This window comes from Oryctolagus cuniculus, chromosome 7 (genome assembly GCF_051225735.1).
Source record: "Oryctolagus cuniculus isolate XC-2025 breed Fujian yellow rabbit chromosome 7, ASM5122573v1, whole genome shotgun sequence".
NCBI lineage: Eukaryota > Metazoa > Chordata > Mammalia > Lagomorpha > Leporidae > Oryctolagus > Oryctolagus cuniculus.
This window is the reverse complement of record NC_142873.1, coordinates 51966281-51993428: the sequence shown is the minus strand read 5'-3', so window position 1 is coordinate 51993428 and position 27148 is coordinate 51966281. Positions and strand designations below refer to the sequence as shown.

At 49.1% G+C, this 27148-nt stretch overlaps 2 long non-coding RNA genes across 2 annotated transcripts; one reads left to right on the top strand and one right to left on the bottom strand.

The window, feature by feature from the left end:
* Positions 1 to 8682: 8682 nt before the first annotated feature.
* LOC149125561 (uncharacterized) lies at positions 8683 to 12171 on the top strand. Its single transcript, XR_016211435.1, has 2 exons — positions 8683 to 8953; positions 11807 to 12171. It is a non-coding gene; the product is annotated as an uncharacterized LOC149125561 (long non-coding RNA).
* Positions 12172 to 13313: 1142 nt separating this feature from the next.
* On the bottom strand, positions 13314 to 25799 carry LOC138850561 (uncharacterized). Its single transcript, XR_016210709.1, has 3 exons — positions 25673 to 25799; positions 22946 to 23019; positions 13314 to 13693 (listed from the first exon to the last, which is right to left on the bottom strand). It is a non-coding gene; the product is annotated as an uncharacterized LOC138850561 (long non-coding RNA).
* Positions 25800 to 27148: the final 1349 nt, after the last annotated feature.

Here is a 27148-nt window from a genome sequence, read left to right as displayed (position 1 = left end):
CCTGGCCTGGGGGGTCCTGGCTGGTGTGTGAAGGAGGTTAGCTGGGAAACAGTCAGCTCCCCGGGGCCTGCCCCTGGCCCTAGCCACCACTGGCCGCTTCTGGCGGGATCCAGGGGCAGAGAGAAGAGCCTGAAATGCAAGAAGACCTTTCCTCTTTAATTTTTCCCTCTTCCCCCTTTTTAGGTTTCTCAGTGGAATGTTGGCAGCCTCTCTTCGTGGGCTATTTTTTTCTCTCCCCTTGATGGCAAATCCAGTCTCACTGACTGGCAGCCATGGCTCTGCGCAAACACTGCGTTCAAACTCCAGGCCTGAGCCGCCAACCACTCCTCCATCCCCTCGTGTCCTCACTGGTCACCTATGCCAGGTCTGCCGGCCAGCGAGCTACCCTCAGTGCTAAGATGTACGTCCTTGCCAGCCAACTCTGGGAGCCGGCTCTCCGTCCAGCGTGGGACTCCTACTTGCGGTCTCTCCTATTTCTCCGGAGTTTTTATGGGTGACTGGAAATGCAGTCCTCCTGCGTCTCCTGGGGAAGGTGAGGCGAGGGAGGTGTGAATGTGGCTGTCAGAAGGGCAAGGCGAGGAAAGTTGTGTTCTAGGAGGGCCTCTCAGCCCTTCACCTGGGCCTGAAGACTCTGCCACGGGGGAGCTTTCGTGCCTCTCCCAGTTTCCCACTGCGTCCCCTGTGTGCTCTGTCTAGGCAGGTCAACCAGGTGTTTTCTTGGAGCATGAGTAAAGTGGATTATAGCCTTTGGGATAGAAAGAGGCTCAAGAAAGTAAAGGCTAGGGAAGCAGGGGAGAGTGAGTAGAAGGAAAAGACAGAACTTAAAAAGAGAGAAAAGGAGGCCAACGCCGCGGCTCAATAGGCTAATCCTGTGCCGGCATACCGGTTTCTAGTCCCGGTCACTCCTCTTCCTCTCCTGCTCTCTGCTGTGGCCCGGGAAGGCAGTGGAGGATGGCCCAAGTTCTTGGGCCCTGCACCCGCATGGGAGACCAGGAGAAGCACCTGGCTCCTGGCTTCGGATCAGCACGGTGCAAAGGCCGCAGTGACCATTGAGGGGTGAACCAACGGAAAAGGAAGACCTTTCTCTCTGTCTCTCTCTCTCACTGTCCACTCTACCCGTAAAAAAAAAAGAAAGAGAGAGGAAAGGAAAATAAATAAAAGGAAGGAAAAGGACAAAGGAAACAAAAGGAAAGAAAAATAGAGGGGAAGAGGCCATGACTGCCTCTCAGTTATGGAAACTCTGACCCTATCCCTGCAAAAAGCAGAAAGCCTGCACCTCCAACCCTGAGGGGTCTGCCCCCCACATCTCCACAGTGTAAGGGTTTGGAGTGAGTCAGGGTAGAGGACTACGGTTCTGGAATGGGTCTTTTGAGCTCACATCTCTTGTCGGGTGTGGCAGGGCCAGGTGGCCCACCACCTGGGGTTTGAAACCCCTGGCTAAGGTAAGGGTGCTGAACACAGCAAACTCCCACAGAGACCCACGCAGCAGGGCAGAGCCAGTGTGCCTGTGGGAGGGCAGGTCTCCCACAGCCATTTCTCAAGGACTAAGAGTTGGGCCCGAGACCCCCAAGTAGCAGAGGGATGCAAGAAAAGGGATCCCTACCAGAGACTAGAAAGCGATCAAAGTGATGTTGGGGAGAAAGGGCTGAGGGCCTCAGAGAATGGGAGACCTGGAGTCAGCCCCTAGAGCCCAGAGAGTTGGGCCAGGTTGGCCAAAGCAGAGGGGGGCGGGACCTCTGGCTGGGTATGAGGGTAGGAGGAGTCAGTGGGGAGCAGCCGGTGTTTGGCTCTTTACGTGGTTTAATATTTTCCCGAATCTTAATCCAATTTGAGCTTATTAGGCCAAGTGCCTGGAAAGGTTGCAGGTCGATCTTATTTCAGTAAATCCCTGTGCTCCCCGTGGCGGGCAAGACAGATGAAAAGTGCCCCCCGCCCCAGGCCTGCAGCTGCGCCCACGCCTCCACCACTGGGGCCGAGGGTGTGGGGCGGAGAGTTCTCCGCGAAGCTAGGGGGCTTTCTCTGCGTTACCCCCACACTCTGGTCGAATTCACCACCCAACCTGGATTTCAGTCAGTTTTTCCTCTTGCACTCGCCGGCGTTCCCTTCCCCGCCCCCTACCTTTCCCAGCATCTTAGTCAAAGACAAATAAAGGCCAGCTTCCTGCCTGGGGTGAGTCGGGCCGAGGGTCCGCCGGGGGAAGTGGGTGGAAGCCCTGGCGAGGAGGAATGCGAGGCAAACCCGGGCGAACAGATGTGCCTGGCGTTCCGACTCAGGCCCCGGCCGGCCCAGGAAGCCGCTTCTCAGCCCTGCGCCCGCAGAATTACATTATTTTATCCCCGGTCCAATCATCTTTTTACAGAAAAAAATAAAGAAATATATGCAAGATCAAAGTGCCGTTTTCTGGTGCATCTGGAAGAGTGGGGAGATGGGGAGGAGAAATAGGGGGAGAGTGGCGCGGTCACGGTTGCCAAACTTCAAAGTGTTCTCTGCAGTGAATTTTGGCCATTGCGTTTTACATCCCCTTCCCCTCCAACCGCGCAAGGCGCGCAGCGGGGCAGCGCGAAACGGCGCTCCGGGAGCGCCAAGGTACCCAGTCCGATCAACTCTGAGCGCCCTCGCGGAGCTCACAGTCCTTAGGCTTGGCAGAGACGCGCATTTGCAGAGGGCGCCGGGGGCGTGGTGAGGCTGAGGACGGGGAGGGAGCGCTGGTTCCGGCCGTCGAGTCACCGAATACTCCAATAAACTGCGCAAACCCCAAGAAGTCGCCCTGTCCCCTATTCGTCTAACTGCCGCAGACTCCGTGTCGTTTCCCTCGCTCTCAGGGTGGCAGCTCCACTGGAAGGGCTGGGGCGAACTAAGTTTATCAGACTGTTCGGGGGACCCGGGTCAGTCCCAGACGTAGGCAGCTGTGCTCTTAATTGTGGACTTTTCTATATGACCCCGGCCCCTGGGTGATTATGCAGGCCTGGTTGGTGAGGGCAAATCTCCCTGGGGCCCCATTCGCTTTCCTTAACGGTAGAGAGGGAAGGCGCGGGCTACACCGAGAGCTGCCAAGTGTGGCCCGGGTGCCCACGCCGGAAGCCGCCATGGGCGTGCGGGGAGTTCTCTGGACTGAGAAGCTTTTGCGGCGGAAGCAGCTGGATTTCAGCCGGGGCTGAGTACCCGGGAAGGGGCTAGCCGCCTCCCCGCTTTCGCGAGGAGGTTATTTTGGAGCCAAGTGGCAGATGAGGGTTCTTTCTCTCCCAGCCTGCGGACCGTGCCTCCTGAGCAAGACACGCAGAGGGACCGCCACGTCCCCACCGGGCTCCCTGCGCGCTTTGCGGGCGGGCCCCGGGGCGAGCCGAAGGACTCGGCTTCCGCCAAGGTGCAGGCGGTCTTTCCCGTAAAGACCAAGTGCGCAGTGTCACCCGATTGCACTTGGTCTGAATTGTCCCTGCGTGGCTGTTTCTGATGCTTTAAAGTTTTGATTTTTTTTTTCTACTAAAGCAGGATGGATTAAAACAGCCGAGAGCGCCCCTGCTCTTTCCTGCCGTGGTTTCCGCGCCTCCCCAGCCTCCCATCAGCCCGAACCTCGGACCAGATAGCATTCACTCCTTGTGGAGGGAGAAGGAAACGCGGTGTTACTCTCGTTTCTAGATGAAGAAACCAACGTCCCTTTAACTTCACTGATAGGTCCCAAGTTCCTGAGCGGCAGTCAGGACCCTTGCCCAGGTCACCTAATTTTTGTTGTTGTTGTAGTTGTTGTTCGTCCCACTCCTCCGGGGCTGATTCAGCCCGCCTCGCAATCCCTTCTCCCGCCCATCACTTGAGGTCGTCGACCCCGGGCAGCCCGCGCTCGCCACAGGTCTGTGAGCACCGCCCTCAACATGCGCACCAGGCATCTCACCTCAGCCAGGCAGGTGCAGAGGTGGCGCGAGCGGCAGTCGCAGGTCGTCCGGCCGAAGGGCAGGAGTATGCTAGCCTCCTCCTTCTGCTGCCCGGTCGCTGAGGGGGCAGAGGAGGGGGAACGGGGCTGGAGAAGCCGCCGTCAGCGGGTCCCGGCCCCGCCTCCTGAACACAAAGTCCAGGAAACCTCGGAACTTTCCATTGTCTGAGGGAGCTTCACTGAACAAATTGTCCCTACAAGTATAGGGCTGCAGAGAGGAGCGGGCTTGGCCAAGCTCTGGAGGAGCCTGGTGCCCACAGCCAGCCTGCTGGGAAGCGTGGCCGGAAGCTGAGCACCCGGCGTCGAGGCTCTGAAGGCGGCAGGTCCCGGCCTGGACTCCTGGGTTCCGAATCGGTACCGGGCTGCAGTCAGGCAGCGACAGGCACCTGCAGAGAGCGCGTGTGCCTTGGAGGACCCTTGCCCACCCTAAAAGCCAGATTGCCCAGAATCTCCAGGAGATGGAATTTGTCCCAAGCTCCCACCCCCTACCCTGTAGAGTGGCCTGTGGCGAAGCGTCCCTGTTCCTGGTCGGCACAGAAAGAAGACACGCGCGCGCAGATATTTGCCCGCGGTCTCTGCAAATCTCGCGGCTCCCACTTTTCCCAGGGCGCGACTTTCCGCAGCGGCGCACCACTTTTAACCCCACCTCCCGTTTGAAGGTGGATTCCCGAGGGGACCGGCAACTTGCCTACGGAATATTCTATTCTTCTCACCACCTTGGGGGAGAAACCAGCCACTGTCCTTTCTTCGGGAAACAGCTGCATCTAGGTGTGGACCCGACTCTCTGGCTCATTGGATCGCGAGATAACTTTGCACACGTCTCTAGATTACGGAGTCCACATTCCTCGTCTGTAATAATTGGGGCCATAGGGGCGGCCTTAGGGTTCCTGGGACGCCTCGGCTCCCATTCTGAGCACATTTGACACGTGTGCACACCTACATTTGAATCCCATCTGAGCCCTGCTAACACCAGCACAGACCTATGCTGTCTTTCCATCCCTCGGGCTACTTTCCCTGCTTGCTGTTTTTGCGGGCTGATTAACGACCCCAGATAGTGTAAGGAATTCGACTTCTCAAGCTCAGCATTTCCAATGCCTTAATTTGTCCCCAGGTGACCGTTAGCGACCGCGGCTGTAGATCACATCGGGGCGGGCCAGGTAGAGCAAGCAGCTGATTCAACACTGTTGAGTTGGCGTTTGGTTTCCTTTTTTTTTTTTTTTAAGCGACTTAGAAAGTAGCCCCCAGAGAACTTCTAGAAGGCAGGCTGCGGGCTGTAGAGGTCCCTGCGCTAGACGCCATTGCATTGTCAACACTCTGATTCTTTATAAACAGTAAAGCACTAGCAAATTGCAAAGTGCCCCTTTCCAGCCTCTGATGTAACGGGGCAGGTGTGAGGAAACTGAGGTCTGCAGGTTTCTCACCCCAAATCAGAGGCCTCCCTGCAAGAACTTTGTTCGGGTTCTAGCTTGTCTCCTGGGTGGATCCTCAACACCCTTTCGCGCAGGGCTGACTAGGAGTACACTGGGGAGGTGAGAAGGTACTCACCACAGAGCTGCTCCAAAGGAAAGCAGTTTGACATCCCCTCCGCTGCCCCACCTCTTCCGCGCTGGGCTCAGAGTCTTGATCATTGCTCCATCTCATTTAAAGAAGGGGATATGGTCCCTGCTGAAGGGCTGGGATGAGGTCTGAAACAGCTGTCACACTTTGTGTGTGTGTGTGTGTGTGTGCGCGCGCGCGCGTGTGTGCGTGTGCGTGTGGCAGTTATGGCTTTAAGAAGAGCTTTTAAAATACTCCTTTCGTGATTAAGCAGGCAGCTGCTCTGGGGGCCAAGCCTTTAGAGAGGACTTCCTTCGTGGACCTCTGGGACTCCCAAATGCTAGGGGGAGAGGTGGGAGACAAGGAAGGGGAAGGCAGAGGGAAAGGGAGGAGTCTTTGTTCTTGTTTTCTGGGGGCTCTTTGGTCACAGCAGACTCATTCTGCTTTAAAGGGGGCAGAATGCCTGCCTTGCAGTGACCAGAGCACTGACTAGCTGTTCCTTCTATCCTGCCATCTCCAGGGCGCAGCAGGTCTGAGGAATGGGCAGAAGAGGGTGTGAGCATCCTCTAGGTGGCAGCAGGCCTGGCTGGGGCACACGAAAGGATAGCCCAACTCGCTCAGAGGAATGAGGACTCCAGTATACTGCAAGAGTGAAACCACAGAGCTCTTAGGTCCTGGCACAAGACCCCTTCTCCGAGGTGCAGGGTCTGTAATTTCTAAATCACACACTTTTGTGATTAAACGCATGGTTTGTAAAACAAACCTAGAACACGGGGAGGACTCTCAGCTGAAGTGGAAACCGCGGCGTTTGTCCTTCCTGGAACTGGCAGTCCTCTCTCAGACTAAGACCTTAAGCTTTCCTGAGAACTTTAGGGACTCTGAAACTGCTGATGAGGCAGCGGTGAGTTACCAGGGGCTGCTTCCCTGACTGCAGGCTGTGAACCCCAACAAGTACCCATCCTGGTGCAACTGTGAAGAAATGTGGGGGTGTGCAAGATGAAATCAGCAGAAGAACCTCTACAGAAACATGAGTGTGATCTGCAAGGAAAGTAAGGACATGACAGAAGCAATTCATCTGCTTTTACTGGCTGACTAGCAGGCTTTGGTGGGGATTGGAAACATTGACCAACCCAGAGACCCACATCCCTAGCAGGGACACAGGGAGGGAATGCTCAGAATTGGAAGGTAAAAATCGGATGTTAAAAAGAAAAAAATCCTGCTATATCTGTGCACACAGTTCATTGTCACATATTATATATATGCATATACAAGCCTACTTACTTTAAAAAAAAAGCTCTTGACTTGGACAGAATAGATATGTACATAAATTTATTCATTCCCTCAACAATCGCTAAATGGCAATCACAAACAGGACATTTTGTTAGGCTTTCCACTGCAAATACAAATGCATATGTATGTACATGTATCTGAGTACAAACTCAGCCAACAACTCCAATTTGGCTTCCTAGCTAGTTTGTGAGGCTTTCTGAATCCTCAGTGTGATGTGGCTCACACGACAGGATACACACACACTTTGGGTCATTGCCAGAGGTGGTAACGAGTCTGCTGGCGCCCTAGGAGTTCGCACTTTTCCTCCTGTGCAGTTGTGCAAGTGGGGAAGGGACAGCCCTGAGCTCTGACTTCCAGTCTTACTACCTTTGGGGGTAATGCTGAGAAGCAGAAAATGCTAAATCCCCTTTAAATAATGCTTCCCATTCCTAAAGCCTTTTCCTCTTCCAGGAGTGTTCTAGGGAGCTTGGGAATTACAAGCCCTGCAATCAACGAATTTCTTCTCAATGGATATGGCAGAGAGAAGGAAAGCCTGACTTAGGACAGTCTTCACAAGTGTATACTTGCAACGACAAGCACTGACACACAGGCACATGTACACACAAATGTACATGTGACCACAGAGATTCACTTACATGGAGTATAATTATAAAAAGAAAACAGAAAACCCTGAACCTAGACCTAGTTTTTCCCACTTTTCAAATTCAGAAACTTAAGAAACGCTTAAAGTATAATTTAGCCTCTTAAAAATTTAACTGACAAAAATTCTGACTACTTATCAGCTACAATATGTTGTTTTGGAATATTTATAAATTGTGGAATGGCTAAGCTGAGATAACTAACATTGTATTTGGAATTTGGAAGATGCCATACACTGTCAGAAACTGTAGTCACCATGTACTATAGGTCTCTTGAACTCAGTCCCCACTAAAACATTGTACGCTTTGACCAGCCAGTCACACAGCGCTAAAACATTTTCACATGCCCTTGGGAAGGCAGCTGTTTGATCAGTGCTTTATCAGGCCAGCAAATTCTATCCTGGGCATGTAGCAGCAGATGAGCCAGTTGCCTGTGGCGTTCAGGAATAGTCAGGAAAGTCAAATCGCCTCTCCTTGGTACTGGACGATCAGATCTTTTGCTAGCAGGAGCTGATAGAAGAGACTGAGCAGCCTTGGCATAGAGATCTGAGAGTACAAACACTCCTGAGCAGTGTTTTCTAATTCTACAATCCAGTCTACACTAAGACAGGTGCCAATACAGGGATTCAGTCCAGATCCGCTTTTTTTTTTTCCTTTTGGTTTGATTGGGGGAGGGTGTGTGGAGCAAAGTGGAGAGGAAGGCAAAATCGACCCAATTGATAGAAAAGCCAGCAATCAATTACAGAAGAAAATGTCATTAGAAGGATTGGGGGCAAAGTCGAGGGTGGGGGCCGAATGCCACCGACCTTGTCCAGACGCGGCTGTGTCGCAGCACCCCCGCGCCGCGGTGGAGCTAAGTACAACTACCCCAATGGGAAGGCAGCGACGAGAAAACGCCACGAAGACTCGCTTTCTGCACTGTGGAACGCACTGGACCTCCTAATGGACCATTCGTCCTAGCCACGTCTAGTGAAGTACACCACCGAGAAAACTATCCGGCTCTAACAAGCTGGAAACATTTTTACTTTCACCTTAAACGAGTTGAGCAAACGGGTTTTCCTTTTCTGGGCATCGCTCTTATTTTTCCACTTAGCCTTTGGGAACATAGGCTCAGACTTAAACGCCTACGATCATTTTCAGTGCACCTGTACAGGTGAGCCAGGCTCATAGCCCTGCGGCGTCGGATCGCTCAATTTCCTAGCAGGGCGGCTGCGACGCTGGGAGGGTCCTTCCTCCCCTGGCTCGAGTTCAGCTGCTCGGCCCGCCGTGGGGGAGGCAGCGAAGCTGCCCTGCGCTGCAGCCTGGCGCCTGAGCGAGGCGGGAAAGGGAGTCTAGCCGTCTGCCGCTGCGGCGCAGGAAGCGGGAGGAGCGAAACGCTCGCCTCGCAGCTCTGCGCTTTCCACCCTTCCAGGAGCAGCGCAGAGCGTCCAGGTCAGGACCGGCCCTCACCCAGCGAAGCCGAAGGCGCCTGGCGCAAATCCCGCGCTTTCTGGACCTTCAGACACTGACGGGAGTGCTGCCTGCCTTTGTTCCAGGCGGGGCAGCCCGGCAGCGCGGAGCTCTGGTACCTCTGGGAAGCTGGGGGTGAGGGTGTAAAGGGGGAAAATAAATAATCAGGAAAACAGCGGCGGGGCTGAGCTCTTCGCCGCAGCCTCAAGGACGCCTACTCCGCGCCCCGAATAAGCCGCTCGGCCGCGGGCTCCTTCTCGCCAGAGGGTCGGCGATCTCTCACTCCCCGACGCCCTGCGCCGCGTCCCGCCCGCTACCGCCGACCACTTGGGCGAAAGGATGTCCTCGCCTTGCTTCTAGGGACTCGGAGATGAAGAAGAGTGGGGTTTTCTCGTCTGCTCTAACTCGAGTGCTGCCCAATTCCTCGCCTTTTGGAGGAAGAAGTGCCATTTTAAACTGCGACCATTTTTTTTTTCTTTAGCTTTTGATCGGCGGCTGCCTGTCTCCTGTTTCCTAGAAGGGCCTACTTCGCAGGGCACAACTTCCGGAGACACGCGCGGGCGGGCGCGCGCGAGTTCGGTGGAGCCCGCCGGCTGGGCCTCGCCTGGGCGCTCCGCCCGCGCAGACCGCGCCCGCCGCGCGTGGAGAGCTGGGCCCGCCGCGGCCTCCGTGGCCGCGACGTGGCTGAAACCGTAGGCCCAGCCCTTCGAAGAGTTGAGACATTCTCTCCCTCCGAAAGTTATCCTTTTCCTCCTTTTGAGGCTGCCCCCTTTTAACTCGGTGACCCACGGCGGGGCGGGGGGGTTGCAGAAGGGAAAAGCTTCGCAGCCGTCTCCCCCACAAATCCAGAGCCCGGCCCGGAGCGAGCGTGTGGCTGTGGCCGTCGTAGCGTAACTCGCAGGCCCGCTGTGCTCGCGCTGAGGCCCGGGTGGAGGCCGCTGGCTGTGTCCGTTCCACGGATTTTATCCTCTGGCACTTTGTGAGTCTTGGGGGGGGGGGGCGGCTCTACAAGCTCAGACATTAGCCCCTTTGAATCGGAAACAGCGCGACAGGTACAAATAGTAGTAGGGCTCAGGGGGCGGTCCGTGAGTCGGCCCGACCTCGCCACCGTGCGCCTCAAGCCCCGAGGCTCCAGCCCGGAGCGAGCCGAGGAAGCCCGCAGCGTGTGAACCAGCGCTTCCAGATCTCAGTGGCCGAAGTTAGCCATTAGGGGCAGGCCTAGAGACCGAGGCAACGCCTCCTGGGCTCGTGTTAGTGAGCCGCCTGGGGTGAGGGGGTGTCCACACCTGCTTCCTCTCTTGGGCTAACAGGGCTCTGCGGGGTCGTGGACCCGAGTCAAGGGTCCTAGAACGCTCCAGGCCTGACCCGGCGCGACGGGCGGGCGGGCAGAGCGGGGCGCGCGTGTGAGTCGGGATCCCGCGCCAATTGGGGCCCTGGGCCTCTCCCGCCCTGCTTCCGCGCGGAGGTCCTTAGTGACTTCGATGCGCTGTCTGCGGCCCCCACCACGCCGCCGCTTCAGCTCCTGCGCCTTCGCGTTTCAAAGACAAAGACACCTTTTGGGGACCACGGACCACGTCGAGCGCATTCGCGTGGTATCGCCTCCTGGCTGGCTGAGCAGGGTGTCAGGCTTAGCCCCTAAGCCGTCTAACCCTTTTGCCCCTTTCTCTCCTCACCCCTTAACTTCAGATAAAGAAACAGAGCACATCGCGGAGGTGTTGGGGGGCCGGGAGAAGTAGTTAAGTTTCCTCTGTGAGGCAGAGACTTAACAGTCACAAGACTGCCCCCAGGTGATGGTTTCCAGCAATAACATTTCTGGGCAGTTTAGGTTGCTTTCTTTGGAGTTCATGCCATTTCTGGAGAAGAGTTATCTACTCCAAACGTTTACCTTATTCCCCCAAGAAAAGGAAAGATGGCCCCAAGAAACCTGTTCATAAACGCTGAGAACGGCTCCAATTTGTCTTTCTAGCCTCACTACCATTAACATTTGGTAACTCTCAAAACCAAACCCTTCCTCTCCACAAGAGGCTGACATGTTTCCACGCATCCCCTGTTCTCTCCCCCAACCCCCTTCTTCCGAGTTTCCTTTTTCTGAAACAATAGCACGGGCTGCTGGAGTCAGTCTGATGATATAATCCTTAAGGCATTCACGGGCAGAGCAAGGGCCAAAGCTATCAAAGGGTTCAGCTTTTTCTTCTTTTATTTTTTTAAAGCTGTTTACTATTCAGGAAATTTGGTAATTATTTTTTTTCTCTCCGTGTAGTGGTATTACTCTCTTCTTTTGATATTAGATCCTCTGTGGGCCCCTAGCTTCATGCTGTAGAGAAAGGAGGAAAGATGAAGGGACTGAGTTCTGCATCAGAATGTAATTTTCCTTTATGTCATCATTGCTGCTGAAGCCCAGCTGAGGGCTTCCAGAGGAACAGGAACCCCCGGAGCAGGCAGGGAGTCCTCAGGTTTCTAGGGACAGAAGAGAGTGCTAACTCTGTCTATTCTTTTACACCACACACTTGGATTTTTTGCACTTCACCCCACCAAAATACTTCCACTGCTGTTATGCTGGAATTGAAAAGGCTCTCCAGAAGGGGAAGATAATTATCAAATTTTTTAAAGGTCACTCATTGAGAACGCTGCACATGGAATCGTGTTATTTTGGGGGTAACAGTTATTGATCAGTATTAATATCCTGATATGTTATTATGTTTGCATGGTTTTTCCAGTATACTGACTTGCTCATAACAAGCAGCATTCAATAAATACTTGCTGATCGAAGGTTTGGGAAATACAAAGTGAAACTCCGTTCAGTTATGAAACTTTCCGTGACGCATTTCTTGAGCTAATGTGTCCTACCAAACGGGACAATTTTTTCGAGATTGTGAGGGATTGACTATATTTAATGAGTTTTTTTGTTTCTCCAACTAAACCACAACGTATTAAGATCAGAGACTCAATGTTAACACTTTCATTACAGACACTGTCTCACTTAACTTGGAGTATGGTGAAAGGAAGACTCAGCCTAAGATGTAACAGTTGGAGCCCGCGTTGTGGCATAGCGGGTTGCAATGCTGGCATGCCCTAGGGAGTGCCTTTTCCCTGCTAATGGCCTGAGACAGGCAGCAGAAAAGGGCCCCAGTGTTTGGGCCCCTGCCACCCACGTAGGAGACCCAGATGATGCTCCTGGCTTCCGCCTGGCCCAGCTTCTGCTGTTTTGGTCATCTGGGTAGTGAACCAGTGAATAGAAGATCTCTCTCTCTCCCCCTCTGTGTGTGTGTGTCTGTGTGGCCCTCTCTCTGTAACTATGACTTTCAAATAAATAAATAAATCTTAAAAAAGATAGAACATGTTAAGTGATTTTAATGTGCAGCCCTCCCTTTGGATAGTGTCAGGTAACCCTCTAGATGAGCAGTAGGGCTAAGAAAATTGGCACTGCGACTTCTTCAGTTGGTCACATCTCCTTCTGCCCAAATTCACTCTAGAACTAACACTCTTTCCTCCTCACCTTCCCAATTAGTGTTTGAAATTTCAACAGGGGATTCCTTGAGCTGAAGAAGAGGCTTTCGTAGTCTGCACAGGTTTTCTAGCTGCAAAGTTGTAAGCCATGATGACTGGTCACTTCAGGGGTCTGTGTGGGTACTGATGAGACCATCACAAATGTCCAATCCACTTGTGCACTAGTCAGTTTGGCTTTATTCCAAGCACAACCATAATAGCCTTTCCTATAAATGCATGCTCTTTGGCCAGAGGGACCTGAGGAAAAGGCATCCTTAATGTAGCCTCATGGAAAGTTATGGTTTTGCAAAAGGTATGACAATCAATTGGATTCTTCCCTAAGAGCAAAAGTGTCACATGGCCTCAGGTACCTGTGTCAGACTATGTAGTCAACAAGACATAGAATACATTTTCTAGGAGCTTTCTGCTTTCTCTCTCTCTCCATTTTTCGTTGAACATTTCCCCATGACAAACATAATAAAGTCATAGCTTTACCTTTTTTTTGAAGATTTGTTTATTCATTCATTCATTCATTCATTGAAAGACATTGAAAGATGGAATGACAGAGAGAGGTAGAGGCAAAGACAGAAAAGAGAGAGCATGCCTCCATCTGCCGGTGCACTCCACAAGTGACCACAAAAACCAGGTCTTGATCAGGCTGAAGCAAGGAGCCAAGAATTCATTCTGGTCTCCCACAAGAGTGACAGGGGCCCGAGCACTTGGGCCGTCTTCTACTGCCTTCCCAGGCATAGTAGCAAGAACCTGGAGTAGAAGCAGAACAGCAGGGACTTGAACAGGCACTCAGATAAGGGATGCCAGCATCTCAAGCAGTGGCTTAACCCATTGTGCCACAATACCTGCCCCAAAATTTCTGCTTTCTTGAGTTCCCATTTCACCAGCACCTCATACCTAAATATTAAGCAGAATGTGCAGATACTTAAAATGTTGGCTTTTTTTAAAAAAATAAAAATATTTTCTCCATGACAAACTTTATTTATTTAAAACATTTTATTCATTTCCATCTTTTTTTTAAAAAGATTTATGTATTTATTTGAAAGTCAGAGTTACACAGAGAGAAGGAGAGGCAGAGAGAGAGAGGTCTTCCATCTGTTGGTTCACTCCCCAGATGGCCGCAACGGCTGGAGCTGTGCCTATCTGAAGCCAGGAGCCAGGAGCTTCTTTCAGATCTCCCATGTTGGTGCAGGGGCCCAAGGAGTTGGGCCATCTTCCACTGCTTTCTCAGGCCATAGCAGAGAGCTGAATGGAAGTGGAGCAGCCGGGTCTTGAACCAGTGTCCATATGGGATGGCAGCACCACAGCTGTCATCTTTACCCACTACGCCACAGTGCTGGCTTCTCATTTCCAGCCTCTAAAAAGAGCAAGAGAAAGAGAGAGATTTTATACCTGTTGGTTCACACTCTAGATGGCCTCAGCAGCCAGAGCTGGCGCCAGCCTGCAGCCGGGAAATCCATCCAGGTTTCCCATGTGAGTGGCAGCAATCCAGGCACGTGAGCTATGTTTTCCACATCCTAGGGTGCTCACCAGCAGGAAAGTGGATGGGAAGCAGAAGAGTATTCAATCCCAGGCACTCTAATTTGGAATGTGGATAGCCCAACCAGAAGCTTAACTTCCTATGCCATAGCACCCGCCCCAAGAAACTTTAAAGGATTGAAGGCTGAGTAGAAAGCAAAAGGATTGATATTTTTTAAATACTAGAATGTATTTACACAAATGTGAATTGCCTCTCAAAGAAATTGCCTTGGGATTCTATGTCTTATTCAGGTGATTTCTCATCACACTTTTTAGAGTTCTTTTTTTGGAAATAACCTCAGGGACCACTTACTAGCCATATAAGAGACTCTGTGGCTGGAGCCAGTGCTGTGGCACAGAGAGTTAACGCCCTGGCCTGAAGCACTGGCATTCCATATGGGCGCCGCTTCTAGTACTGGCTGCTCCACTTCCGATCCAGCTCTCTGCTATGGTCTGGGAAAGCAGTAGAAGATGGCCCAAGTGCTTGGGCCCCTGCACCCACGTGGGAGACCTGGAAGAAGCTCCTGGATCCTGGCTTCGGATCTGCTCATCTCCAGCCATTGCAGCCATCTGAGGAGTGAACCAGCAGATGGAAGACCTCTATATCTCTCTCTACCTTTCTCTGTAACTCTGTCTTTCAAATAAATAAAATAAATCTTTTTTTAAAAAAAGAGAGTCTGTGGAATATCATTTATTCCGATGCTTTTTTATCCATTTTGCCAACCAATATCAGGACCTTCCTAGAAATCAAAGCTTCCTATGCTAAGTAAGAAGTGAACTCTAAAAGCTAAGAGTGTCAGGTGCATAACAGCATCTTAACCCAGAGAACAGGTGTCACTTGGGTGGTGTCTTTGTGGCAGAGCATACATGACAAGCAACTGGTGGCTTTGGCTACCATGAGTTGTTCAAAACCATATCCAATATCCAAAGACCATGGCAACAGAACAGCTCCCAGGAAATCAGAGCACATTTCTAAGGGGAGTGTGTCTTCTGAGGAGCCCCACATGTTCTGCTTATTTGGAAAAGAACGTGTTCCAAGACAGCACCCTGTCTGAGTTTCTGAGATATTTAAGGAAGGTCTCCGAGGAATTGAGTTAATTCTCAGTCTAATACAATTATTTATTTTTTAAAAGATTTATTTATTTATTTGAAAGGCAGAATTAGAGAGAGTCAGAGAGAGACAGAGACAGAGAGAGAGAGAGGTCTTACATCTGCTGACTCACTCCCCAATTGGCGGCAATGGCTGGAGCTGTGCCAATTTGAAGCCAGGAACCAGGAGCTTCTTCTTGGTTTCCCATATGGGTGCAGGGGCCCAAGGACTTGAGCCATCCTCTACTGCTTTCCCAGGTCATAGCAGAGAGCTGGATCAGAAGTGGAGCAGCCGGGACTCGAACAAGCACCCATATGGGATGCCGGCACTGCAGGCAGCAGCTCTACCTGCTACACCACAACACCAGCCCCATATAATTTTTTTTTTGACAGACAGAGTAGACAGTGAGAGAGACAGAGAGAAAGGTCTTCCTTTTGCCGTTGGTTCACCCTCCAATGGCCGCCGCGGCCAGCGTGCTGCGCAGGAGCCAGGTACTTATCCTGGTCTCCCATGGGGTGCAGGGCCCAAGTACTTGGGCCATCCTCCACTGCACTCCCTGGCCACTGCACTCCCTGGCCACAGCAGAGAGCTGGCCTGGAAGAGGGGCAACCGGGACAGAATCCGGCGCCCCGACTGGGACTAGAACCCGGTGTGCCAGCACCGCAAGGTGGAGGATTAGCCTAGTGAGCCGCGGCGCCGGCTTCCCATATAATTATTTCTAAGACAATCTCTTTCCTTCCCAATCCTCCCTCCCAAATAAAAACCAAACAACAAAAATGATTGTATTAGACTAAGAATCAGGAGGGCCAAGCAGTGGAAATACAAGTGTGCTGATGACTTAATGATGACAGAACAAGTATAGTTTAAGAAACAGCAGTCCAATGTCCATCCATGGGTTTCTGAATGTCCTTTGCAGAATCCTTCAAAATGAAGACAAAAAAAAAAAACAAAAACCCATGCTCATGATGCAGAGCAGGCCGGCTACCTAGAAAGTGATGGACATACAAGGGATCTTGAGCTCTGGCCTATACACATTACTGGAAGGTAGAGACAGAAAAGGTCCCCTTTGCTCTTCACGGATTCTTCCAGATCTTTATTCTCTCCTCACTATGCTATCAGCCTGCAGACTGCCAATACACACCACCCGCCTCATTTCCTGAAGATTTTATTACTAGCTCACTCTCCATTCCTCCCAAGCTACTCCTAGGGTAGTTTTCATGGTTTCATAATGTGGTAAATAATCTTTGCAACACCGTGGCCTTTGTGGCTGTCTCTCCTTCAGAGATCCCATGTTCCATCATATGTCAGCAGTCACTTCTTGCTCACATCACAAACTTTGTGATTACCAAGAGCTGTACCCCTATGATCTTTTTTTAAAAAAGAATTATTTTATTTCTTTGAAAGACAGAGTTAGAGAGAGAGGTAGGGCCAGAGAGAGAGATAGGTCCTCCATTTTGCTGGTTCACTCCCCAAATGACTGCAACGGCCAGAGCTGAGCTGATCTGAAGCCAGGAGCTGGAAGCTTTCTCCAGGTCTCCCACACTGGTACAGGGGCCCAAAGATTTGGGCCATCTTCCACTGCTTTCCCAGGCCATAGCAGAGAGCTGGATCAAAAGAGGATCAGCTGGGATGAACTGGCGCCCATATGGGATGCTGGCGCTGCAGGCTGGGGCTTTAACCCACTGCACCACAGCACCGGCTCCAATCCCTATGATCTTGATTTCAACCTCTGACCCACATTGTCTTCCCATTTCCCTCTCCTAATTTTTTTTTTTTTTAACACCAGTAGGGCACCATTCCATTGACTGACTGCTCTCTTTGTAAATTCATGTTGCCTAATCTCTGTAGAGTCAATAAATGCTACCTGACAGTTCTGCTACATTTCTCCTTCCAATTTCTTTCTTTCTTTTCAAGATTATTATTTCATGCCTTTTCCTCATCTCTCCTCAAATCTCCACAGCATCCTCCCTCATCCTAACTCTTGATTTCTATTTCATGAAGAAAACTGAAGCAACAAAAGGCACTTCTGCTTGTTTCTTCCACCACCACTCTTCCTCCTTCTTCAATTTTATTTATTTGAAAGGCAGAGTTGCAGGAAGTGAGGAAGAAATACAGAGAAAGAGAGATCTTCTATCCACCGGTTCATGCCCCAAATGACCACAACAGTCATGGCTGAACCAGGTCAAAGCCAGGAGACTGGAATTCTATCCCTATCTTTTCCATGTGGGTGGCAGGAGCCCAAGTACTTGGACCATCTTCCACTGCTTTCCCTGATGTATTAGCAGAGAGCTGGATGGGAAATAGAACTGCCTGGAATGGAACGGGCACCCACATGGGATGCTGGGGCCTGCACCACAAAGCCAGCCCTCTACTTGTTTCAATACCACATCTGCCTCTGTGCCCAGATATTCTTGGTTCTCTCTTCTCTTGTGTCCACTTTAAATACAACCTGTTCACATGTGCTGTGGATCGCATCTCTTCAACTTGCTCAAGGATGTTCCTGCACACAGCGTCCTCTCACTTCTGTAACGTCAGACTTTTCCTTTTCATAGGATTATTCCAATCAGAAAAAGGACATTGTTTTTCCCCATCCTAAAAAATAGCAAATGCTTCTCTTGACTCCGTATCAGTGTCATAGTGTTTTATTTCCCTCCTTGAAAGGATTGTCAAGAACACCACCTCTAATTTCTCCCCTTCCATTCCCTCTTTTTTTTTAAATTTTTTATTTATTTATTTTTTTTGACAGGCAGAGTGGACAGAGAGAGAGAGAGACAGAGAGAAAGGTCTTCCTTTTGCCGTTGGTTCACCCTCCAATGGCCGCCACGGCTGGTGCGCTGCAGCCAGCGCACCGCGCTGATCCAAAGGTAGGAGCCAGGTGCTTCTCCTGGTCTCCCATGGGGTGCAGGGCCCAAGCACTTGGGCCATCCTCCACTGCACTCCCTGGCCACAGCAGAGAGCTGGCCTGGAAGAGGGGCAACCGGGACAGAATCCGGTGCCCTGACCGGGACTAGAACCCAGTGTGCCGGCACCGCAAGGCGGAGGATTAGCCTATTAAGCCACGGCACCAGCCCCCATTCCCTCTTAAATACATTCAATGAGACCTTTGACCCCACCATCTACCCAAAAGGCTTTGATCAAGGTGACCAATGACCTACACATTGCTAAAGCCAATGGCTATTTTTTCAATTCTCACCTTACTTGACACATACTCATCTTTTTTCCTGAAAATAGTTTTCCCACTTGGCTTCCAGAGCAATGCTGTCCCATGGTTTTCCTTCTGTCACACTGCACTTGCTTTCCTGGTGTTTTTATTGCATATCCTCTCATTTCCCTCTATCTCTGAAGAGACTCCTCATGCCTAATCCTTTCTTTCTGTCCACACTCATTCATTAAGAGATTTCATTAAGACTCCTGATTTTAAATGCTATCTATATATTGAGACTCCCAGATTAATATTTTTAGCCTTGCCCTCTCTCTTTTAGTTTTTTTAAGTTTTTTTTTTTTTAATTTATTTGAAAGGCAGAGTTAGAGAGAGAGAAGAGGGGGGAGGGAGAGAGAAAACTTCCATATGTTGGTTCACTCCCCAAATGGTCAAAACAGCCTGAGCTGGGCCAGTCTGAAGCCAGGAGCCAGGAGCTTCTTCCAGGTCTCCCACATGGGTGGCAGGTGCCCAAGTGCTTGGGCCATCTTGTACTGCTTTCCCAGGTGCATCAGCAGGCAGCTGGATTGGAAGTGGAGCAGCCAGGACTCGAACGGGTGCCATATCTGCTATGCCACAGCACTAGCCCCTAACTTTTAGTTTTATATTTAACTGCTCACTGAATATCACCAATGTCCTAAACCAAATTCCTGATATTCCTAAGTCTTCCCAGCCTGTAGTCTTTCATGGCTCAGTAAATGACAACTCCATCCTTCTAGCTTCGTAGGTCAAAAATTTCCAAGTAATCCTTAACTTCTTCTTCTTTTTTATTTCTATTTATCTCAAATATCACAACCAATCTGGTACCAAATCCTGTCAGATTTACCTTCCCAAATGCATCCCAAATCTGACTATGTCTTGCAACTTCCATCACTGTTACCTTACTGCAATCTTCCCCCTTGCATGGATGATTAAAATATCCTTCTAACTGGTCTTCCCAATTTCACCTCTGACCATATAATTATTTCCTAAGATACTAGCTGCATGATGTTTCATAATTTAAGCCTACAATAACTTCCCAATCCCACTGTCCTAAAGTAAAAGCCAACATCTTTACAACAGTGTGCAAGGCCTTAATCCCTTTACTGTTCCCATCTCATCTCCTACCATTCTCCCTCTTATTCACCCACTTTGGCCACACTGGTCTCCTTGCTACTCTTTTTTTTTTTTTTAAGATTTATTTATTTATTTGAAAGGCAAAGTTACAGGAGGCAGAGGCAGAGAGAGAGAAGTCTTCCATTCACTGGTTCACTCCCCAGATGGCTGCAATGGCCAGAGTTATGCCAATCCAAAGCCAGAAGCTAGGAGCCTCCTCCAAGTCTCCCACATAGGGTTCAGGGGCCCAAGGACTTGGGCCATCTTCTACTGATTTCCCAGGCCATAGCAGAGAGCTGGATCGGAAGTAGAGCAGCCAGGACTCAGACCGGCACCCATATGGGATGTTGGCACTGCAGGCGGTGGCTTTACCTGCTACACCACAGCATCAGCCCCTCCTTGCTACTCTTTAAATAAGTCAAAGCTTCAAAGGCCTTTGGGTTCAATGTCCCCTCCATCTGGACTGGTTTCCTCCTAGATGTTACAGAGTTGTCTTCCTCATATCATTTGCTTTTCTGCTTAATTAAAAATGTATTTATCTGAAAGGCAGTGTGATAGAGAGAGATAGAAAGAGATCTTCATTTACTGGTTCCTGCCTCCCCACTACCACTACCACCCACCAAGGTCTGCAACTGCCAGGGCTAGGCCAGGTCAAGGAAGCCAGGAGCTAGGAACTCCATTTGGGTCTCTGATGTAGGCAACAGGAAGCCCAGCATTTCATCCATCATCTTGTGCATCACAAGTGCACCAGCAGGAAGATGGACCATAAGCATGGAATAGCTGAGATTCATACCAGACCCTCTATTAGGGGATGCGGCTGTCCCAAGCAGTGGCTTAACCCACTGTGCCACAACATCCACCCATCTGCTTAAATTTAACTTCAATAAGATGATCATTTGCAAATCCATTAAAGCAAGCACTCTGTATCAGTCAGCTGGAACTGCCATAACAAAATATCATACTGCTGGCTTACACAGCAGAAATCAATTTTCTCACAATTGTGGAGGCTAGAAGTCTAGAGATTACATTATCAGCATGTTTAGTTTCTTTTGAGGCCACTCTCATGGCTTGTAAGTTTCTGTCTTCTTGCTGTGCCCTAGAATGGTCTTTTCTCTGTGCACACTCCAGGTGTTTCTCTGTTTCCTAATCTCCTTTTTATAAAGACACCAATCAATGGGTTATGTTATATCCTCAAGAATTCATTTTACCTTTATTACTTCTTTAAAGGACCTATCTCCCCAAAACAACCCATTCAGAGGTACTAGGGGTTAGGGCCTCAACTTGCAGACTTGGGAGACTGGTGTTGTGGTGCAGTGAGTTCAGCAGGTGGCTTCCCATATGAGTACTGGCTCAAGTCGCAGATGCTATACTTCTTCTTCTTTTTAAAATAAAAGCTTTTATTTAATGAATATAAACTTCATAGGTACAACTTTAGGAATATAGTGGCTCTTCCATGGATACCCACCCTTCCACCCTCACTCCTGTCCTACCACCTACTCTCTCCCCCATCCCATTCTTCATTAAGGTTCATTTTAAATTAATTTTATATATAGAAGACCAACTCTATACTAAGTAAAGATTTCCACAATTTGCACCCATGTGCGCACACACACACAATCAATTGCTATACTTCTGATCTAGCTTCCTGCTAAGGCATCTGGGAAAGCTATAGAAAATGGCACAAATGCTTGGGGCCCCTGTCCCCATCTGGGAGTCCCAGATGGAGTTTCAGGCTTCTGACTTTGGCCCAGTCAGCCCCAGACATTAGGGCCACTTGGGGAGTGAGCCAGTAGATAGATCTCTTTCTGTGTCTCTCCTTCTCTCTCTCTAACTCTGCCTTTCAAATAAATAAATAAATAAGGCAGATTTGGGGAGAACACAGTTCAGTTCATAGCACTCATCACCTGGTTACTTATCACATGCCTTCTTTGTTGATTCATTTTCTCTCTCCATTACAATGTCAATTCAAGAAGGGCAGGGATTTTTGCTCACATGGTGCCTGGAACATTGCTTCGTACATGGTAGACACTGAATAAATAGTTGTGAAATGCCTGAACAGATTTATGTATTTATCTGTCCTTTGAAGTCATTTGTAACCTCTAACCTTTCTTATTGTCTGCAACCAGTAAGCATTTATTTAGCATCTACTCTGTGTGTCCAGTATTGTGCTTTATACTGGAGTAATTACAAAAGCAAAACAATAATAAAAATTCCCAATTGCTTTGCAACAATTTGTGCTCACACTTAGAAATCAGCATACATAAGGTAAAAATGGAAAGTAATTTATGGAATAAATTTCAACTGCAATAAACAAAGCATTTAGGGAAAACCTTCCCATGAAATGGAATAACAATTCTTATGTATTATATAGGTTTGTGACCAGGGAATATGGTTATAGTTTACCAAGTACTTCTTCACATTAGGAAAATACTTGAAAGTTATGAGCAGAAAGGGAGGCCTCTGGAAGCCAGATAAGTCCTCTGTAGAAGGCTCCTGAGGATCAAGGAGTTAACCTCCTGGCAGTGCCCAGGGGCCTGTTGGGTCTGGTGAGCCAATAGAAGCAGATCACAGATGTGATTCCTGTAATGTGAGCCTTTGCTAGGTGCAACAGTGGCCTGTACTGAAGCCTTACCAAGGAGCCCCTCTAGCTTGCCACACAATTCAGCTTACTCTCTATAAAAATGCAATAAAAGTCTCACTTGCCTCCAGACTGCTGAATACTTTTGATTCCAAAGAATTTGGAATAGAAATCCTGACTGAAAATGTTTTTGGAAAGAAGATGGATGAAGTCGTATCCTTAAAAGGAAAAAGGAAGGGGGAAAAAAGAGATACAATAGTTGTATTTTACCAAAGTGGATGATAAAGACAGCACAAAGTTTTTTAAATTTTTTTATTTATTTGAGAGGCAGACAGAGAGACACAGAGAGAGGCAAAGAGAAAAAGCACCCACCCACTCGTTCACTCCCAGATGACTGCAACAGTGGGGGTGGAGGGGCAAAGCTAGGAGCTGTGAACTCAATCCAGGCCTCCCACATGGGTGGCAGGAACTCAACCACTTGAGTCATCATCACTTTCTCCCAAGGTCTGCATTAGCAGGAAGCTGGAGTCAGGAGCTGGAGCTGGGAGTTGCACCCAGGCACTCCAGTGTGGGATGTGGGCATCCTAATCAGTGTCTTAACCTTTAAACACCCACCCTAGGATTTTTAAAATATTTACTTAAGGCTAAAATCATTTTTAGTAGCAAATGGCAGACACATAAATATGTTCCTAATAGTGGGTAGGGGAATACACCCTTTCTTCTAAAATCTCACAGTTTTTGGGAAGCTGGATGCTACTAATGCTACCTTTTAATTTCCACAATATCTAATCTCACTTGTCTGAAGTGTGGCTAATTTTGTCTGTGCTAATGCTTCTAGGTGTTGAAGCTATCCAAAATGTTTAGCTTCAATGCCAAAGGCATGAGATCAGTTTTCTGGTATGGTTATACTTTATGTAGGTGTCAGATTATCTACAGATTTCAATTATCTGAGTTGTCTGTTGTTCAAGAGAATAACCACCAGCTTTAATATCCAAAGTCATAATTATTTGAAGAATTACATCCATTGTCTCCCTACTTCATCTGTATCATTCACTAACTCTGAATTGTGCACAGATTTTAGACAAAACACACTAAGTACAAGAGTTTTATTTCCAGGCAGTCTACATACCAGTCCTCTGCCAACATCACCACATTGGTCCAGTTTTATCCAGCCTCGTGTTCTGAACACAGAAGATTATGATCCTAAGGGTGATAACAGCAAAGATGGAGTTGCCGTCTAATATTGATGCCAGACACTTTCAGAAAGTTTGAACATTCCTAACTAGCACTGAATGCAATTTTATGACTTTCTCACTCATAAATTTAATCCATGCTCAACTGTTTTTATTTCTAGCCCATATAACCCTTTACAGGGTAATAAGTACTGTAATTTTACTACCCACTGTGTAAAACAACTCCCCCTTCTTATTTGTGTCTCTTGGCTTCAGGAAATCCTCATTAATTCTAATATTGGTGATCAAATCTATATCTCCAAATGTATTTCAATTATTTCCCTTGTGACATTTGTACAGATTCAATGATTCATTTAGGTCTGTAAATAATCACATATATAAGCAGAAATGCTCTAAGATAAATTATTTTGAGCTAATCCAGTGAAAAAAGGGAGCAAACAGGAAATGGCAGAAAGTCAAGACAATATGTTTTTATGACTGATTGTCTCTTTGTTCCTCTCTAACATAAAATCCTTGAGGACAGAGGCAGATTTTTATTCATATTTTCCACCCCTACCCAAGCACAGTGGTTCTCAGACATTGTACATCCGATTACTTGAAGAGTTTGTTAAACTGATTGCTGAGCTGAGCCCCATTCCCAGGGTTTCTGTTTCGGTAGGTGTGGAATGGTGTCTGTGGATTTCCATATCTAACCAGCTGCCAGGTGTCTCGGTTCACCGTCTGCTACCATAGCACAGCACCATTTATAGAGAAAAGGAATTTATTTTTCATAGTTCTGGAGGCTGGGAAGTCCAAGATCAAAGGGCCACATCTGGCAAGGGCCCTCCTGCTGTGTTATAACATGGCAGAGGGAGGAAGGGGAAGACAGCGCACCCGTGAGAGGGATTGCTTTTATAACAAAACCATTCCCAACATAACTAACCAACTCCTGGGACAATGGCATTAATTCAGGAGAGTGGCGTCTTCCTGATGTAATCACCCTTGAAGGTGCCACCTTCCAAGACTGTCACAATGCCAACTGAATTTCAACACCAGTTTTAGAGGGGACATCCAAACCATGATGAGGCTAGTCTGGGAAGCATACTTGGAGAAACACTGCCTCACATACAGAAGGTTGGTGGCACTGAATTGGACCAGCCTGACTGGAGGGAGGCATTAGACAAAGATTAGGCAAGGTTAGTCTATTAGTTGGGGCAGTACCTGTGGTACTGTTAACACAGAGATCCCAAGGGTGAGTGGCTTCAATATGATACAATGTATTGATGCCATAGCAGCCCAGAGGTAGGCAAGTAGTGCAGGACAGAGGCAGGGCTACTTGCTGAACCCAGGTACCCAGGCTGAGCATTCTACTCTGCCCATCTTTTTCTTGTGGCGCCCTTCTGTAAGTTGAACAGGTTATCTCAGGAGGTGGGGGCAGGGAGGAGCAATTGCATGTATCAGTTTTGCTCACAGCCCATTGACTAGAACCAGTTCACAGGACTACACATCTCGGAGCAGCACAGGCAGGGAAACACAGCTTTATCTGGGGCTATATGTTTTTCTCTGGTTCAGAGAGAAGGTCCCATTACCAAAGAGGAAAAAGGAGAGACTCAATGGGGGGATGGTCAGCAGTCTGTCACAAAAACCCCAGGACAAATCTATGCATAAAGCAACACAAATCTGAGTGATCAATGCAAGAGTTCTTTGTATATTTGTACATATTGTTTCAGGGGAAGGAGATGAAGTGAGGAGGGGAGCAAGCATGCTTAATACAGAAGTTATTAATTTTGTATTAATACGGATCAAACGGCAAAAGCCTTTCCATTTACCACAACATGTCAATATGCCAATACATCAAAGGGGCTTCAGAATGAAGAATCGGTCAAAGAACACGGAGACACAGACGGCTTGATGAATACAAAGTGTAGGAGGTGCATAAATGGTGTGGAAGGCAGGATGACAGTGGTTGGGGCAGAAAGGACAACGGAGCGGAGGGGTGCAAGAGGCACGCAGCGCCAGTCCCTGGAGCAGTATGGGGAGCACAGAACACAGAAGCTCACACTCCATGTGAGCTCGTGCAGGGAGGCTTCCCTGGCTGCAGTGGACTTGGACTTCAAGGGAGACTGCATGGGACGACTATAACCCACACAGGAGGCAGGGGTGCTCGTGACAAGAGCATTTTGTATGGTGACCAACAGCCACAAACAGTTGTAGTCAGACTTAGGAATCACTGAGCCAAAAGAGTGCCAAAGTTGAAAAGGTCTCAGGAAGAGGTTTGTTTTGTTTGTTTCTCTAGCAACTGTAGGAAAGCGACAGCAGATAAAAGCAGCAGCACTGGCTGGACTGGACATCAACTTTGTTGGGGATGGGGAGAGCAGGGGAGAGAACGGAGTTTATGATGCCCCAGAGGCAACAGCCCAGCCCACAGCATTTTGGCATCCTTGTGGGTGCACACGAGTCATCAAGGAACAACTCTGGCTTTGTACTGAGTTTTTGGAAGCTTGAAGAATGGCTGGACAACAATGAGTGGAAAAGTTAGGCGTGACAATAATGAAAGAATAGAAATTCACTGAGGAACCAAGAGGCTTGGAAATTCCTCTGCATGTTAATTTTACTCTAATGAGCCCAGGATGGGAAACCATCATAAAACAACTGCGTGGCCTTGCTTTGTCACAAGTACTCACCTCCCCTGTTGGAGCAAGAACTCCCTTCTGGAACACACTGAGGAGCAGCCTTCTTCTCGCTCGCTGGCTGTCTGGTTCCTGTGGGGACACTTCTCTCTCCAGGACAGGTCTCCATGGCCGTTTCTGGAGAAGTTTTATGTATTTTTTTTTTTTTTGACAGGCAGAGTGGACAGTGAGAGAGAGAGACAGAGAGAGAAAGGTCTTCCTTTGCCGTTGGTTCACCCTCCAATGGCCGCCGCTGCGGCCGGCGCACCGCGCTGATCCGATGGCAGGAGCCAGGAGCCAGGTGCTTTTCCTGGTCTCCCATGGGGTGCAGGGCCCAAGCACCTGGGCCATCCTCCACTGCACTCCCTGGCCACAGCAGAGAGCTGGCCTGGAAGAGGGGCAACCGGGACAGAATCCGGCGCCCCGACTGGGACTAGAACCCGGTGTGCCGGCGCCGCAAGGTGGAGGATTAGCCTATTGAGCCACGGCGCCGGCCCAGTTTTATGTATTTTTTAAATCACCACAGAACCCACTCTTTTGTGGGGAGGCTACTGAAAGCTTCAGAGAACTCTCAGGATAAAGAGTTTATTTGAACTGAAAGTTGCTGTCAGTGGGCTGCCCTGTGGGGCTGGCTATTGTGGGGAGACCTGGAGGCACATGGAGCTACTTCATCACAGCCTTCAGAGACAGGGCAGACAGACACCGTTTCCTGGGAGGGGCCTACATTTTATTTTTGCTTTTCATTATACAGGCCTGGATTTTACTTTCTCATTGTAGAAGTTTGTGGGATACAATGTGATACTCCATTACATGGGTACAAGGTGTAATGACCAAATCAGAATAGTTAGCATTTCCATTTCCTTAAACACTTTTTCAATCAACATGCAATAATTGTGTATATTTCTGGGGTACAATGTGAAATTTCAGGATATGTATGCAATGTGTTTTGATCAAATGAGCCTAATTACCTTCCATCTCCTTATCATTACTTTATGTTCACAGACTTTGAGCTTGTACCTCCTAGTTATCCATAAAACATGGAGCAGGTTGTTGTGAACTACAGTCCTCCCACTGCCCACTCCCAGCGGCACACCTGAACTTATTCCTTCTGTCCCACTGTATTTGGATCTGGTATTCAACCTCCTTCTTTCCCCCATCCTCTCCACCCTTCCCAGTAGAAGCCTATAATCAAAAATACTACTCAAGGGGCAGGCATCGTAGCTCACTTGGTTAATCCTCTGCCTGCAGCGCCAGCATTCCATATAGGTGCTGGGTTCTAGTCCCGGTTGCTCCTCCTCCAGTCCAGCTGTCTGCTGTGGCCTGGGAAGGCAGTGAAGGATGGCCCAGGTGCTTGGGCCCCTGCACCCGCATGGGAGACCAGGAGGAAGTACCTGGTTCCTGGCTTCGGATTGGCCATCTGGGGGGTGAACCAACAGAAGGAAGACCTTTCTCTCTGTTTCTCTGTCTCTCTCACTATCTAACTCTATCTGT